Raw genomic sequence first — 19,037 nt, 5'->3', positions numbered from 1 at the left:
TGTGATTTTCCAACAAATTTCTTTTCTAATTCTGATTACTTATTTATTTATTTATTTATTTTTATTTCAGGGCCCGAGAATTGTTCTATTATTTGAAGGGTGGCCAAGTTGATTATGGAGAAGAGCACAGCAAGGCTTGTGCACACTCTCAATTTGGAAGAATCTATTAACAAGGTTCGAGGGATCATTCATTCATTCAATGCTTTCATTTTGTTCTTGTTTTTTTGCACCGCACCCTGTTTTGCTTCCTTTGTATTTTTCCATAGAGTTTCAATGGTGCATTTGTTGTGTTATTGGGATGGCAGGGCACTACCCTGAATGGGACGAGGATCACCCTATTCACTTGTAGTTATGTAAAACAGTATCATATGTAATTATATTTGAAACTATTGACATTGAGAACTTTTTGTTATATAGAGTTATGTCTTATATTGAGGAATTGTGTCATAAAAGATTTAGTTTTTAAATTTTGATATTAAAAAATAAATTTCTAATTTGAGAGTATGTAAATGAGATGAGCTTAATGAATGATTTGAAACTAAAAATAAATAAATAATTACAGGATTTGTGGAGGTTTGAAAATCTCACAAAATAATTAATTTTTGTTAAATTAAAAAAATCAATTTGTGGGGGATTTTAAACTGCCACAAAAGTGATTTCAAACCGCCACAAAAGTTCAATATAAAACCCCCACTAAACACACATAAAACCCCCCACTAAATAGATTGTGGAGGTTTTTAAAACCCCTACAAAACACCTCGTGGCACGTCAAATTTTAAGGGTTTTGGAAACCCCCACAAACCATTTAGTGGAGGTTATAAACCTCTACAAATAAGAGAAAAAACTGCCACAAATAAACAAAAATCTTGTAGTGTATTCAAAGAAAGAGAAACTAGGACGACACCATACGAAATCGCTAATAAACCTGCATCAGAAGCAAAAGTAATAAAAAAAAAACTTTATTATTCAGAACAAGTTCATGATAAGGATATAACAAAATTTTCTAATTAACTTCTAAGTTCGAATCTAGTAATCAGCAATAATACTCATCTCATCGGCAACAAAAATTTGGAAGAAAAAAAGTTCAACAATTATTCTTGAAAATTTATAAAATCATAAAATTTCAACAATTATTTTCAACAATTACCTATGACCAGTCATTTTTTACAACACTTACATCAACAAACTCATTATCATTCTTAAGACATTGGAATCAACGACAATATACAAATATTTGATGCTCAAGATGTACATATGCAGACTTAGATGGCATAGATGGACATTAATAAATCAATTACAATATAATGTTTGATTGAAATATAATAAACTATAAATATTTTCCAAACTAAAACAATATAATGTTTGATTGAAATAAAATTATATATATATATATATTTAATTTGTGTAAATAATCCTAATATTGGTGTTTGAAAACGGTTTACCTTATCAAGGTGCTCGTGTTTCATTTTAAACCAAGAGTAGAGCGCATATTGTGATAGTAATATTCATCATTATTTAGCAGCTTAACATGCAGAAGATGGTTATCACTAGAATACAAATTTTGAGGCATTCTTCCCCTGATTGATGAAATAACATAAAAATTAAATACATCGGTGCTAAGTACTAACTCCATTATTCTCAATTCCGCATATCCATGGCCTCTATAGAGAGTCGTTGTTGTCATTTGATCCAATCTCAGACAAATAATTTCTTCTATCCAAAAATTATACTGTCCTACTCAGTGAGGTCTTGGAGTACCAACAGTGAGGGACTAAAAAGAAAAGAAAAGAAAAATTCAGTTGGAACCATAAATCCACTTCTCGGCATTGCTGGTAAAACTATAAATATTTTCCAACAGTCAATGAAATAATGAGTAAAAGAAGGAAGAATCTTTTAATATGAATATATTATTGATATAAAAAAAACTAATATGTTAATGACACATTTGAATAGTACTAGTGTTTCTGTGTATATAATCCCAATATATATGTTTGCAAGAAATATAACTGATAATAAGAAGAAGCACAGAGAAAAAATCCAACGCATTTTGTTGCCCAAGTATATATGATGATGAGCACATACATAATTGAAATATTTATATATTTATAATCCGTTCTAGGTTGATAACTTGAAAACAGGTTTCTTTCCAGATTCAGGTTTCTTCATGAAATGTCCCAATATTCATATTAGTAACAAATAAAAAAAAAATACTACATCAGTAATCTCAGAGTCAAATTATCAAACAGGTTGCATGCATGTGGAAAGAAAAAAAAAGCAAGAAAGAAACTTACATGGAATACTCTATGGAGTGAGTAAGTTAGTGAATGATGACACGAAGAGCAGTCACACTAGACCCGTGGAAGCTGGCGATTCGTGAATCTAGGGAGGGCTTTGAGGCTTCCACAATGATGACACGAACGGTGAGGGGTTTGATGCTTTGAGACAAGCTCCACGGATGACAATGACGGACGGTGGCCAAAGCGCGGCTGATGCCCAGCTTCACGGGTTGGAGCAAGACGACGCGGGATGGTGGGCTTCAAAGCTGGTGAGTGACGAAAGAGGGGAGGAGGGTGCGTGGCTGGCCGGGAGAGAGAGATTGACTGCTGGGTTATCTTCTTTTTTTTTCCCCAAAGTTATTAAGAACTTACGAGGGAATGGAAAATTTTGGGGTGGGGGGGGGGGGACGTCGTTTTGGGTTTAGGGATTTAAAGAAATAAAAAAAAACGTGGATTTTCGGAAGGGGAAACGATGCTGTTTTGGATAGGGTTTAAAAAAAATAATGAAAAAACCGTCCCTTTAGGCCACCCCTAATAACCATGACCATAGGTACTCTATGGTCACCATTTTTTAAAAAACCATGACCAAAGATACTTTTAGATCACCCACCAAAATTGTGATAATAGATACCTTTAGGTTACGCCCCAAAATCGTGACCATAGACCCTTTTAGGTCACCTTTTCGAAAAATCGTGACAATAGACCCGTTTAGGTCACCCCCCAAAATCGTGACCATGGACCCCTTTAGGTCATCCCAAAAAGCTGTGCCATAGACCTTTTTAAGTCACCCTATTTTGAAAAAACGTGACCATAGACCTTTTTAGGTCACCCCTAAAATTGTTACCATAAACCCTTTTAGGCCACCCCCAAAACCGTGACCATAGACCTCTTTAGGTCACCCCAAAACTGTGACCATAGATCCTTTTAGGTCACTATTTTTTGAAAAACTGTGACCATAGACTCCTTTAGGTCATCCCCCCAAAACTGTAACCATATAGACTCTTTTAGGCCACTCTTTTTTCTCAAATTGTGACCATAACTTTTTTTTGTCACAGTAAAAAACCGTGATCATAGAGGGTCTATGGTCACGGTTTTTTAATGGTCACGATTGTTTACCGTAGCCAAAAAAATTGTGGCCATAGACCCAAAATATTGTAGTGTACGTACTTGCTGCAGTATAAAAAAATTTAGTATTTAATTGTCAAAAAAGTAATAAATGTTTAATATTTAATTTTAAAGAATAATAATAAATTTTAAATATTTAAAATTTATTATAAAAAAATAATTTCGTTAAAAAATTCAGCAATAAATAATAGATACAAAAAAATTGGTAAATTAATTAATTAATTAATGCAAAGCCTCGCTTGCATTGGTGTACTTTATTTTTAATTTGTATTACTTTTTTACTTTGTTTCTTTTAAAATGTTATTCTAATTTTTTGTCTTTAACTCTATATATATAGATATATATAATTATTTTTTTAATATTAAGCATATGAATAATTATATTTTTGACAGACTTTTTAATATAATAGTTTCTTTAATTTTAAGTTTATGTAAAATTTTGCATAATTTTTTTTCTTATTTATTATTGGCCTCGTGTTAAATTCTTTTTTTAGGGTCAAATTTTTAACCTTTAGGATATAATATTTTTATCATACTATATTATGAAATTACTTAAATTGATAGAAATAAATATATAAATGAGAAAGTCTATAGTATCAGCAGTTTTATTAAAATTTGGCCAGTCCTTAATTAGTAAAAGAAAAATAAACAATCATATACTATTAGATGTAATCTCACATTATTAAAAATACTAATAATAACTAATTGATGGTTATAAATTACACAATTTGTTGGTCCTTTAGTACTCTTCATCTAAGTCTCTAGAACTTAGAGTAACAAATATAATAAATTTTTTGTCAATAATTTTTTAAATTTCTAACCTTATGTATAGTTAATTTAAAACTGTCTAAACTAATAACTTATATTGATTTTAGAAATACGTATTAACACAATCTTACAAATTAAAATGTATATTCAATTTATTTTGAAGCGGGTCTTTGGACGAATTAGAAGACCATACCAACTGGTTGCTAGATTTCGTTTCTGTATACGTGCACATCATCAGCAAGTCTCGTGTATGTAGCTATTTTGTTATTTTGTTCACGTATCTGTATACGTATCTTTTCTATATTATATACATGAGTTTTAGTTATATTAATAGTTAGTTAATATCTTTGAATGGTCATCATTAAGGTTGGCGTGTAATATAAATTATATTATACAATAACGCTAGGGAATCAAGATGGTTTCAGCAAAAAATTAGCTAAATGTTTTTGGGTAAATTTAAAATTTCTACGTGGATGATGTTTATGCTAGGTATTAAGATGTTTTTTTTTGTAAATTGGATGGTTCTGAATCTATTTTCTGATTTATCATGTTTTAGGCATTTGGAGAGAGAAGGAGAGTGAAGAGACGGAAGCTAATTGAATCAGTTTCCGTGATTCACATTGCAATAATACTGAACGTATCTCCTCCTAATTTGAATGTGGTGAAACATTTAATAACTAATATTTTAAATCATAAATAAATAAAACTAATTACTATATTTATAATTAATTAAGTTGTTCCATTCTTGGCTGATTTCGAGTTAGTCGTTCCATTTACTTTTCCTTATATTATATACAAAAATAGATTTCTCATGAAGTATATCTGGAAAATTCAATTGGTTTCTCTATCTTATAAAAAGACAAAGGTTAGACTACATTGTAAAGAAACCAACCGATACATCTGTATGTTCAATTTGCATGAAACTAAACTCATATCATATGAGAGAGAGACCACAACTCACAACCACTCTCAAAGTTATGAATAAACTAACCTATCCGACTTCTGATTTTTTTTTTGCGATAAAGCGCATTTTGATTATCTTAAAACTTTAATCAGGTTAACGTTTATTTATAAAATTGTACAAATTAATTTCTATTTTAATTGATAAATGATGGTCTATTTAACGTACCTGATGAGGTCTGATGTGTCATGTCACAGCGTCAAGTGTTAATACTAATTTGTTAAAAAAACAAAAAATTCTTTCGCAAAAAAAAAAATTAAAAATTCTTCTCTTCTTCTCTTCTTTTCTTCCCCCTCTACTCCTTTCTTTTTGGTCAGTCACCATCATCTCCATCACCATCATTATCGAGCTTCATCTTCACAACTATCACCGCAACACCGCCATCCAACCTCTCTTTTCTTCTTCCTCTTCCTTTTCTATTTTTCTTTTTCTTTTTTTTCTTCCTCCATCGTGTCATCTCCAGAATCACCATCTTCTCCCTTTGTTTCGCCACCACCAGCAACCACCACCATTGTGATTCCCTCTTCCTACTCTTTTTCTCCTTCTCGCCCTCACCCAAACTCCCTCAATAGCTCACTCCAAATTCCGGTGTCACCAAGATTCTCACCGTCCTCACAGTCTTTCGTGTTGCCGCCACTAACAACTCCCACTTTCCTAAACTGCTTCTGTTCACCAATTTTATCTCTCCCCCTCCCTCACTTAACAGTGACATAATTCCAGTTTTCACACTTTGAAACATAAAACAAAATACCACAACTTTAATTATTTGTCTATTACATCTGTTCTCATCTCCTAAGTTATTAATAGTTGAGGAGAAGCAGAATAAGAAGTACGGGTGTAGTAGCCGAACAGGACAACTAGCAGCTGCAAAAATAGAAGGGAACGCAGGCGGCGAATGAAGCAGCTGCAGGCAGAAAAACCAGAGGTAAAGGCAGATACAAAAGCATGAGCGCAGACGTAAGAGACGAACCAGTTCTCTCTTTTGGGGACTAGTGTGAGTTTGAGAACGGAGACGTTGGAGTTAAACGGAGCAGGAAGAGATGGGAAGAACAGAGTAACAATCGTTGGAGGCGCAAACTTTGGCGGAGTTGGAAATTAGAGAATAGTTAGGGCTAGGCGATGACATTTCAGTTTTGGCAAGGGAGTTTTTAGTCTCTTTAACAAATTGACATTGACACCGGCAATTATCAGACCTTATTTCGACACGTCTGATGAGCCATCATTTATCAATCGAAAACGAGGTCAATTTGTATAATTTGTTAGATACACTACAAGAAAAACACCCATTCAGGTACATTTGAAAAGTGTAGCCAAAAGTGAAAAAAAATGATGCCTTAGGCTACGGCTACGCTTTTTGAGGTGATTCCTATTCGGCCGTTGCCTATTCTCAAAGGCTACGCTTTTCTGCACCAAGGGCTATGCTTTTGGCGTTTAGGAATAGGCTACGCTTTTCAAATGATGTTGTGCAGGACCAAAGGCTACGCTTTTCAGCTTCTATTTTTACTAGAATAGGCTACGCTTTTCAACACTATTGCATCACCTGTCAAGCGTAGCCACATTATATTTCATGGCTACTTTTTATAAGTGTAGCCTTAGGTCCCTCGTTTTTTTTTTTTTATACTATAGCTACTGTATATAAGTGTAGCCTTAGGTCCCTTATTATATATATATATATATATAATAATTCTGCATTTTTAATTAAATGAGTTAAATATTATAAAATAAAAATAAATACATAATTATACTAAATAATTTTTTTAAATAATAAAAATTATCTGTAACCAAAATATATTTATAATAATGATCCAAAAGTACTAGAATAATGTTAATTTTAAATATTCATACATCTCATATTAAAATAAACATAGCCATATCAAAATAACTATGATATCACTTAGAATTTACTACTAATACTCTATAAAAAATTAAAATATTATATCCTACATAAGTATCTTCTAATAAAAGTCATTAGTCAACTATACATGTATCCATTCCCAACACTACTCTATCTTAGCCAATAAACCACAATAATAATCAACTTAATCTTCATTATCATCATTCTCAATATTATCCTGCATAATTATAAAGAAAAATAATTAGAAAAATATTTATAATAACATTCGTGATTATAAAAATTAAAAAACCAGACTCAAAACTATCAGTGACTGATATCATTAATCCTTTCTGTACCGTGTATAAGTTTCACCAATGCATAGTAGTGTTTCACAAATCCAAAATTAGAACTCAAAGATAAAAAAAGTATAAGCTATAAACCATAAGATAAAGAGCTATAATTTAAAAAATCATCACCCTAGCAGCTAGACAAAAATCCCCTGCCTCCCACCACAATGCCAAAATCAGAACTGTTGCCACAAAGTTTTCCTATTCTCTTCACATTTGAAAAGTTAAACTCTCCTACACAAGCCAATCTTGAATTATTACTCCTCCAACTACTACTACTACATGCAGCAGCAACATATAGAACATGATTAGGACTAGCACCTAAAAACTAAAATTTTAATATATTATTATCATGTTATACATACTATATCTGCTGTTGTAACATTTTTTTAAATTAAAACTAATAACTTTAATTTGAAAATACTAATACTATAAGTCTATAACCATAGCTAGTATTATTTGCTTTTTATCGGCAGATGAATAAAAAAATAGGGAAAAATTCATATATACCAAGTCATCCCATGTTTTTAGTTCATGGTGAAAAGAAAAGAACCAAAAATAGCAATATAACTTTCAGCCATAGCAAACGGAAGTGCACAAAATCAGAAATACAACAACCAGAATTGCACAAACAATTTTCAGCCACAAACAAATGGAAGTGACACACATATCATTGCAAGAAGTCAGAGGAGGAGATATGTGCTCAGTTTTACAGGGGAACAAAGTGAAACAGAACCAATAAACCAACCAAACTAGCAATTAGTAGTTGAATAATTTTCTTTTTCCAACCAAGCATAAATCATCACCTTAGTCGCAGCTTCCAGGCTTACAAGGTCTAAGTGGAAGTCAAGCAGTCTAGGCGGCCTATCAGCTAGAACCTAGAGCCAAAATAGTAAAATGGAAAGAAGGTAAGTGATCAAATGATATATTCCTTTAGTGCAATTGTTATTATACCTTGCAAAGATAGTGCATCAGTGTCATGTTATTGTTAGAAGCACGAGTGTCAGTAAGCTTTAAAAGACTATCCTACTTGAATCCAATTGCGGATCTTGCATAAATTAAATAAATAAATAGTAATCCATAAACTGTAAGTTTACATTTGACAAGATCTAACAGAATCAAATTAAATTTTAACTGCTGAAAAATTAAGAAGGGCCTGTGATTATCCAAACATAGAAAATTGAGAGAGCTAGAACGATGTCCTAGAGAATGATAAGGACATTAACATTTAAAGGAAAAAAGTACATACCCTTAGCTGTTCCTTGATTTAATGTATTACCTAAAAAAAAGAATTTTCTTCATGATCTTCAGCTTGACAGACTTTCGGACCTATTCCCAAGAGAAAATGCATGAGGTCAAAGAAATACCAATAACACAGTTTGTTAGTTTCATGCACAATGTACCTCTTCACAAGCAGAGTTCACATTTTTTAAACTCTTCTTAAATTCTGTAACCTGCAAAAAGAAAAAAGCATAACTGAATCAAACATAAAGAAAAATATAGCAAGCACCACCATACCTGAGACAGAAATTGAATCTTGAAAGAGAATACTCTTAACTTTGACTCTACCCGTGGCACCTTCATCAGCTATAAAAAATACTGAAACATGACCAAATATATACAAGGATATGATTATAGATACATAGTATGATATTGCATTAGGAAAGGCCAAAAGAATTGTTTTATAACCAACATCTAAAGGAAAAGCGGGAAAATGTAATAAATTGCTTCTTTCTTTCTAGAAGCAAGCAGGCAACAACAAATCTGTAACTATACGTGATATAGACCTTGAATTCATATGAGCTGCCTTCCAAGGAAACAAACTTCTTGCACAATTTTATTGATCATTATCATATGTTAGATTCACTTCCAAAATCAAAGCCTTGCCGCATTCAGTTCTTTAACCTTTGCAGCTAATTATTTATACCCAGAATTTTGCAATTTCCAATTTCCATGCCAACAATTGTTTTTTCTTTTTTTTTCCCTTAAAATAAGTTTCCTCTCTTCTCTACTTCATTTCTCCACCATTCCTCCCAACTCCCTATCAGATTTTAAAGTAAGTAAAGGGTCTAAGAAATCAAATGCTGGTAGACGGATCCTAGTTATGGAGCCTACAAACAGTATCCTATATAATTCTGAGTACTTAGATTTACACTAAATTAGCTATCATAAATAATGATATGGCTCTAACAAATTAGTACACACCTGTTCGCATTTTCCCAAATTCTCTTTGTCACCAGTGTATCCCTTCATAAACAAGGGGAATCAAAATTAGAAAAGCAAACAAACCAGAGTAAAAGATATGTTTCCGTAACAGCAGACGCCAAATGAGAAACCTTAGCTGACAAAACAAGATGTAAGAATTAAGTATGATAAGTTTGTTAATCTTTACCTTCAAAAGTTCCATCTCTTCTTTGGTAGGACAAAACTCAATGAGATTTTCCACCTGATCTACATCTAATACTGATTCATCCATAGCCAGCACAGCAGCCTGAGAATATCCATTTTAACATGTTAGATAATACTTAACCACATTGTTCGAGGTGGATATTTCAGATTTGCTGGCAAGAGCTATTATCGGTGGCCTTAGGCACATATACAAGTCAATCAAATTTCAATAAGCATCTTCTATGTAAATAAAAAACACTAATATTTACTAAAAAGCAACATGCATAAGAATGATATTTTCATTATAAAATCTTCTATCCTGAATGATCAAAAAACTTATTCACGCCAATTTTCAGCTTACCATCATATCAGGAAGTGGCATCTTAACCTACCAAATCAATGATACAAGTATGTAACCAATAATCCTGGATTATTATTTGAACCACTAGATGTGAACGAACCTTAGTCTCATTAGTCTTTGTATCCTTTCCACTGACTTTGCCTTCCTGGAACAGATTCAGCGCCTGACACAGGCTGCACGGATCCAATATCGGTGATGAGAAGGAAGAGCTTAAAGAACCATTGATCAGTAATTCCCAATCTTCTGGCTTCTATCTGCATTAGCTCTGCAAATTCATAGCACACACAAACCACAAATGGTGTTAGAAATAATAAACTCTGTTTGAAGAGGCGACAATTCGCACACTTAAGGCCAATAATCTTCTCAAACAAAAAAGAAAACCCTAACGAAGCAAGAAGCAGAAACTCATAAAATTAGAAAGCCCAAAAAATAGAACCCCAAAAGCCTTCAAAAATTCATAGAAGAAAAATCCATACACAGAGAACAAGTGAGATAGAGGGTGAGACAAAGAGAGAGCGAATGAGATAAAAAGTGAGATGACGAGCGACAAAGAGAATGAGATTGAGAATTATTGTAGGTGGTCTGCGATTGCTTCTCGGCTACCAGGAAGCTAAAACCATTCATGCAGTAAAACCCCTAATTTAAAACCCTAAAATTGGAACCCAAAACCTCCCAAATTTCACAAAACAAACTGAAAATTGATACATACCTTCTCAGGTGAGCGGCGATGACGATGCTGAGTGACGATGACGATGCTGAGCAGCGACAGTGAGCACACGCGATGATGATGCTGAGCGGCGACGGTGAGTGCACGAGATGGCGATGCTGAGGCGACGGTCAGCGCGCGCAACGACGATGGTCCGCGCGGCGGAGCTCTAGCCGGCGTCGTCCTCTCCTTCCTTTCCCTCTGCTCTCTTCTTCTCTTCTTCTTCCTGTTCTCCACTTTTCTGATTTTTTTCCTCTTTTGTGTGTGTGTTGAGTGAGGATGAGAGTGTGAGCTGGTGAGTGGTGAGGTGGTGAGCGGCGTAGCGATGTGGTGAGTGGTGGGTGGTGACTGGCGGTGAGTGGTGACTGGGTGATGAGCGAGGGTTCTTCGCGATGATGAGTGATGAGCTTTGGAGGGAACAAAGGCGCTGTGATTAATGTGGTTCCAGAAAGGGGATAAAGGGGATAATGAGCTTTGGAGGGAACGAAAATTTCACTAAGTGTTGTGAGTTTGCTTTAATTTGGATCGAAAAAAAAAAAGGGAAAAGCGCTTATTAGCCATCATTTTAAAAGCGTACCCAAAACTTAAGAAATAGGCTACTTTCAAAAAGCGTTCCCTTTGATATAAAAAGTGGACCCATAGATATTAACATAGGGCTACGCTTTATAAGTGATTTCTATAATACCTAAGACTACACTTTTTAAATGATGCCAGAATTGTGTTTCCTTTTCTCTAAAAAAAAGGCAACATTGAGAAAAGCGTAGCCTATTCTATAAATAGGCTACGCTTTTCAAATGTAGCTTAAAAAATGTAGCTGAATGGGTATTTTTCTTGTAGTATAGAGGACTGATTTAAGTTTTAAAATGATCAAAATACACTTTGTTCTTCAAAAGAAAAAAAAAAATCAAAAACCGAATAAGATATTTATCCTAAAAATAATGTTACATAACTAATAAAATTTATTATTTTTTATTAAACTAATGCTTGATTAATAAAAATGATTTAATACTAAATTTTAAATCCTAAAATATATAAAAAAAATATTGGCCCAAAATACTCATAAAAGGCATTGTCTCTAACGTTTCTCTTAATTAAATTAAATAGTAGGTATCTCTATAAGTCATTAGTCTTCGTGAAATCCCATTTAGCAAGATAATGAGATATTGCAATACCTTTATTTATTTATTTAAAATGTTGCTCCCCTTCATTCCACTTTGTGTAATTTGGCACAATAATATTCTTGAAGGATCCATGGACCACTATCTTGGTCAATTAGTCTTTGGTCATAAGACTCATAATAAAGGGATTAATGTTTCTAAATAAAAAAGGTCGGAATAGTGATATATATGATCTACACCCAATAATGTTTCCAAAGATATGGCTTAATTAAAACAATAATGCCATTTGGTACTAAAATATTTCAAAATATTCCTCGTCCACCAAATTTGTTCAAAGGATTTCCAATCATTCAAGAGGGAAAAAAGAAAATTCAAATATTGAGGCGAAGATGCATCGCTTACGTATGTATTATTATAACAACTATTTATGTAACTCCAAGTTGCATGTCATAACTTTCTGACATATACTTATTTCACCTATATATAATGATGATGATTGAATTACTATTTGGTCTCTTCATAATATGTTTTTCAAAAATTTTATTATGCAAAAGTATACTAAAAATTAGTTATTATATATTTATTTTGTTGTTACAGAAATATAATTTTTAATATATATTTTATATGAGTTATATATTAATAATAGTTAATTTTTGGTATACACATAATATAATTAATATAATTAGATTATTTTTATTTAATAAACTATATTAATAACTAAAAAATAATATTTTCTTAAAAAATAATAAATCCAAGAAAATAATGATAAAAGATAAATGGTGTCTTTTTTTTCTTTTGAAAATGGTTTTTTCTTTTTTTACTCATGTGTAGCTAATTACCTCATTTTCATTGTCCGTCTTTGACAAAATGGAAAGGAAAAACAGCTATGAGGGATTAGTTTTTTATTTCTTTTAATTCTAATATTAATTATATGTTAATTAGTCACAAAATTGATGGTTATATAACGTGATCTTTTCTTTATGCACCGCAAGAAAGGTGAGTGTAAATCAAGGGAAAATTATAAACAAATTTTTGTTACATTTATTTTTAGTATTAGACAACACGAAATAGTAGGGAAAAAGTTTAGGGTCTACTAGTAGATAGGAATGTATAAAGACGAAAAGATATATCAAACTAAAAATATCTAAACGACATAATTGTAGCTCATTATGCCTAAACATAAGAAAAAGGTTTTTTAAATAAAAAATTCATTATTAATTGTTTTAATAAAAATACAGTAAGATTTATTTTTTTATACATTATTTTGCATTGTAATTTCCTATTAATCTTATTTCTTTAGTTGTGTCAGCGAAATTGAGGAAGAAAGTATTGTGCGTCAATTACACAGATTAATAAAGTTCAGTTTGGGTAAATAATTTAATTAAGTTTTTTTTTAAAAATAATTTAAATAATAAATAATTATATTAAAAATAACTTATAAATAAATTATTTTGTATTTAAATTTTTAGTTTTAAAAGTATTTATTTTATAAAAATACGATAAAAAGTCTTAAACAGTTTTTTAAAAAGTCATAATTTGATTTTGAAAATTGCATTAGACATTAATACTACTATTTTTCATAAGTCAAAAGCTCAAAAAAGTTAATTTTAAAATTTTTCAAACGGGACCTAAACCAACAACAAATTAAAATAGAGAAACAACTAGTACTTTTATCCGTAATAACATTATAGGAATATAAATCTTTTAAAATTACGTCAATCTTGACATTATAGATTATGGTACAAAAATTTATAGTATTAAACTATTTTTACAAAAAAAATTTTAAGGGATAAAAGTTTCTGTCGGCTAAGAAGACCAGAATCTCTATAGATAAAAAAATTAAATAATAAATTTTTTAATTATTATTTTTATATGAAAGAGTTTTTATTTTTTACTAATAATTAATTTTAATATTCGTTATCTAAAATTTGAAAAAATTTAACGTATATACTTTTATATTCGATTAGATGTTAAGTCTGTTGTACAAATAGAAATAATTAATTTTTATGCTTGTTATTTAAAAATAATATTTGTTTCTATATATATAATTAGATATTAGTATAAAAAAATTTATATTGATAGTTATAAAATTAACTCAAATTTATTTTTTTAAAAAAAATAATTGAATCTTAATTCTAACTTTTAATTACAATATTAGTATTTTTTAAAATTATATTTAATAAATATTTGAAAAAAGAAAGTAAAAATATAGATTAAAAAGATAAACAGTAAAAATTTAAAACTAAATAAAAAATATGTATATAATAATATTTTTTATTTAAATTATATTATGTTGTTAATTTTATTTTTTGTAGAACAAAAAGGTAAAAAAAAAAAAAACAGAGAATAAGAGAAAAAAGAGAAAAAGATAAAGAAGAACAATAAGAGAGGGAGTTTATTAATTTTGGAAGTAAAAAAAATTATTTAATTATAATGAAAAAATATCTAGTGATACATTTTGATTTGTCAAATTACTAATATAAAATATAAATTATAAATTATATATAAAATGGGAAGGATAGAGAGAAATAAGAAAAAGAGAAGTAGATAAGAGAATGTAAGAAGGAAGTTTAGTAATTTTGGAGACAAATATTTTCTCTAAATTTTAATAAAAGAGTGTCATGTGACACATTTTAGTTATTAAATTAGTTAGTAATATATAAGGATAATATATAATATAGTTATATTTCAATATTAATTTTTCAATTTTAATTTTAATTTAATTTAAATGCAATTAGAAAATATTATATTGTATATTTTGATTGTCAAATTTATAATTAGCTATTGATAATGATATATAAGAGAGATAGAATGAGTTAAGAAATGAGAAAGATAGAGATAAAGAGAGAGGGGAGGAGAGAACTTTTTAATTTTAGAGAGAAAGATTTGATCTCAATTATACTAAGAAAATAATGTAATACATTTTAATTTAAAATTAATAATATATAATAGATGTTTTAGTTTTTTGTATCATATCTGACAAAAACTGTTATATCACATTAAACAACTTCGAATGCTAGCTGTGTAACTCTTCTCAATTCCTATAAATCTAAGCAATTATTTTTCACTTGCTATTTGTTAGATATTCTATTGACATATAGAGAATGATATACCAAAGTTGTAAAAAGGTGACGTTTGTGGTGAATGTATAGAATCCGTGGCTAAGGAGAAAGAGCCAATCTGTGAACGACTGATAAATCACTATTTTGTGGTTTATCCTGTGTTAATTTGAGTGGTTTTTATTAACTCTTTACTCATTTATTCATATGATTTGCATGATTTTACAATTCTTTCTTAGTTTTGTTCTATGATTGAAAACTTACTTCCTAAGCCTTTAATTTGTGTATTTTAATCCCCCTTTGTACCATTCGATGCCGTGATCTATGTGTTAAGTGTTTTCGAGCTTTACAGGGCAGGGATGGCTTAGAGGATGGAAAGGAAGCTTACAAAAATGGAAGGAACACAAGAAATAAAGGAGACAACCAGCGAGAAGCGACGTGCACGCATGGCTCACGCGTGCGCGCGAATTGGAGTCTTGCACAGCGACGCGTGCGCATACCTGACGCGTACGCGTGAGAAGTGATTTGCACAGCGACGCGTGTGCGTACCTGACGCGTACGCGTGACACGCGAAAATGGCCAGCGACGCGTACGCGTGACTGTCGCGTACGCGTGACATGCGCGACCTGCAGAAATCGCAAAAAATGCTGGGGGCGATTTTGGGCTGAGTTTGGACCCAGTTTTTGGCCCAGAAACACATACTAGAGCCAGAGAACAGCAGAGACTCAAGACACATTCTCATTACGCATAGTTTTAGTTTTAGTTTTTGGAATCTTAGAGAGAAAATCACTACTTCCTCTAGGGCTCCTTTACATTCATAGATTTCTAGTTTCATGCTTTTGCTTTGGATATTGAGAAGAGTCACTACCTCCGTTGAAGTTTCATTATTCTAGTTTGTTTTCTCATTCCTTTACTTTTTGTTGCCCATTAACCCTGTTTGGATAAGTATGTTAATGATTTTGGGATTTATTAATGCAAAGTACTATTTTTATTTTTAATTAATTTTCAGTTATTGTTTATCATGTCTTCCTTTTATTTCCTTTTCAATTCTGTGAAAGTTATATTCATGTTAATGGAATAGTTTCCTAACTTGATTGGGAGTTGATTAAGAGGAGAACCTTGAGTTGGAATACTCAAGTGTTAATCTTAATTGGAAGTTGTTGGCTGACTCTCTAATCTCTGACTCTAATCCTTTCTTAGGAAAGGATTAGGACTCGAGTGATAGAGTTGGTTAGTTAGTTACTTGACTTTTCCTTATTAAGTAAGGGATGACCAAGTAGAACAACAACCTTTTATTATTACACTTGGGAAAATTCAACAAGGATAGAACTTTCAATTAATCTTCTCCCGGTCAAGGCTTTTATTTGAATTATATAAATTCTCTCATTAATTACCATTGCTTCAATTTACAATGATTTATTTTTCTGTTTCTCAAACTCAAAAATTTCTTGGAAAACCTCTGACCAATAAGCTGCACTCTTTTGTCAACTCGTTGGGAGATGACCTGGGATTTCTACTCCCAATATTTTGTTATTAATTTTGTGACAACTCTTTTTTCTAAATTGATAAGCGAATTTTAATCGGTTGAGAACTGTACTTGCAACGCTGTTTTCTCTATAAATTCTTAATCGGCCAATTTCCGCCACATCAACGACACCTGTCCTGGAGGGGGTAGAAGACCATATCCGTTGACTGTGCTGATATGTAAGACCTAAAACTTTTGAAAAGTCTTATTGTGAACAAATTTCAAATAATATATTTATTTACAGTTTTAATTTTAGAAATTATTTTATTAAAAATAATTAAAATCAGTTTCGATTAATTGAATTTGAAATAAATTAAGATCCTTATCCAATTTTATAATTATTGAATTTTTCTATATTTAAATTATAAAGTTTAGTAATTGTAAGATAATACGAATTTTATATGAATTGATTTAACTAATTAAGATTTTGGAATATAATACTTTAGTTTTTATGAATAAAGAAAATTAATTGTATTATCTCTAAATCTTGGATTTGAGCATTTAATTAAAAGTAATTTGTAAAATTGATGAGCAAATAGTATTTTATATATATATATATATATATATATATATATATATATATATATATATATATATATAATTAGTGTTGGATTTAATTTGGGTTTAAATTACTATATTATTCCCATTTTTATTTGAAATTACTAAACTAACCCTAACCCTAATTTTCTAAAAATGAAATCCTAACCCTAGCCCCCTCACCACACCCAGTCGCAACCTCACCCTCCCTCAATATAACAACACACCTACATATGCATAGAGAGGAGATCTGAGGCAGAGCTAGCACTGACGGAAGGGAGGAAGAGCGTCACCGGTCAGGTGCCACTATCGCCGTCGCGTCCTGCCATCCCTGCCACCATGTAGCCGCCGAACTAGGCTGAGGGAGAGAGAGATTGAAATGAGCTTTGAGGAAGAGTGTTGTGCGAGAATGGAGAGGGAGAGGTGCCGTCGTGGGCTGGCCATCAAGGGAGCTGTTGCTGCGAACTCGTCGCTGTAGAGGAGAAGCTGCCGCCGCGTTCAGTTTGCCATCACCATCGTGCCGTTCGCGCCGTCGCCATCGAGAGCAGAACCAGGAAGAGTGTTGGCTCGTGAGTGAGGGTGGTCACAGGCATGGAGCCACCGCTGCCTCACGCCGTCGCTCTCGCCGTGATTCCCGTCGCCCCTGCTGCAGCTGCCTCGCGCCGTTGTCCTCGCCACGAAGCAGCGCCGCCATGTCGTGGAGAAGAAGGCCGTCCAGTCGCACAGAGTAAGAGAGAGAGAGAAAGCACGGGAGCAGAGGAGAGAGATGGGAGACCTGCGCCAACCACCGCCGCTTTTGCCGCCCGAAACCCCGCTGCCGTCGCTGAAAAACTCTGTCGGTAAGGGTTTCTGAGTATGGTTTTCATTCGTATTAAGATTCTGGAAACTTTATCGTCTTTGTATGTGGATTTCAGTCACCATCGCCGGAGTCTGGTCGCCGCTACCACTTGAGGTGGCTGCCGGGGCCGCTGCCAAACTGTTTTAGAGCCCGCCGCTGTTTTGTTTTGCTAGTTCAGTAAGTATTCCTGTTTCGAAAGCCCTGCGTTAGTGTTCTGTTCTATGTAATAAAGTATTTGTGATTTTAATGGTTTTAGGAGTTAAAATCCGAGTTTTCTTGTGGCATTTGAAGCTGTTTCTGCTTTTGAGAGAGCAAGCAGAGCCGAGGTTTTGGTTGCCGTCAATTCAGGTTGAGGCAAAAGGAACTCTGTGAGGCATTTGGGCTATGGTTTTGCGTATCGAGGTAGGGGCCTTTTTCAGAAAACTAAACTTATTCATTTGGAATTGTTATATATGGATACTGATGTGAGAAATGTGCCTTTGGCGATTGTATAAGTCTTGTGCATTATTTGATTGTCTTGGATGGATGTGAATGCTTATTTGATTGGACTATTGTTGGGTTTTGTGAAACGAACTATTTTTGGAGTGTTTCTTTAAAGTTTTCTCTTTAAAGTTTTGAAATCAAGTTTAATCAGTTGATAATGGTTTGATCTTGAAACGGTTTCCTTGAGATATGGAAATGAGATGAATGTTGGATTTAGCTTGCCTTCGAACTGATTTTGGGGTTTGGACCATTGAAAAGGATTGTGGAATGGTTTGGTTGAAAAAGGGTGGCAAAAAGTCCAAGTTTTAGGGGAGGTGCTGCCGAAATTTCTACAAAAATCTTAGACTTTGTTTGAAAAGTTATTTAGAAAGGCTTGGATTTGAGAAAGTGTATTATTTGATTTATTAAGAAAATAGTTATGTTTTCGACTTTAATTTATTTAAGAAAACTATATGTCTTGAGTTCGATTTATTTAGAAAGGAATTACTTTACCATTTTGAATCACTGAAGAAAAGTATTATGTTCTAATATTGATTTTAAATATAAAAAGGGCTTATGCTTTTAGTTAGACTTAAGGATTTCGTTCGGAGGAGCTTTTGGTGATGTTAAAGGAAATTGGACTTTTGATTTAATAATTGCATTGTGACATTTTGGAAGAAGTCACAGAATTGGTTTTTAGAAGGAACCTGGAAGTGGTTTTGATTTAAATGGA

At 32.2% G+C, this 19,037-nt stretch overlaps 1 long non-coding RNA gene across 2 annotated transcripts; it reads right to left on the bottom strand.

Moving 5' to 3' along the window:
- Positions 1–6,954: 6,954 nt before the first annotated feature.
- LOC112765672 (uncharacterized) lies at positions 6,955–11,269 on the bottom strand. 2 transcript variants are annotated; one of them, XR_011874731.1, is made up of 8 exons: positions 10,769–11,269; positions 10,160–10,324; positions 9,703–9,801; positions 9,516–9,557; positions 8,714–8,909; positions 8,560–8,639; positions 8,117–8,188; positions 6,955–7,201 (listed from the first exon to the last, which is right to left on the bottom strand). It is a non-coding gene; the product is annotated as an uncharacterized lncRNA (long non-coding RNA). The 2 variants fall into 2 exon arrangements; XR_003815299.2 differs by having other exon boundaries at positions 8,714–9,557.
- Positions 11,270–19,037: the final 7,768 nt, after the last annotated feature.

Source organism: Arachis hypogaea, chromosome 17, assembly GCF_003086295.3.
Source record: "Arachis hypogaea cultivar Tifrunner chromosome 17, arahy.Tifrunner.gnm2.J5K5, whole genome shotgun sequence".
NCBI lineage: Eukaryota > Viridiplantae > Streptophyta > Magnoliopsida > Fabales > Fabaceae > Arachis > Arachis hypogaea.
This window is presented reverse-complemented; position numbering and strand designations above follow the sequence as displayed.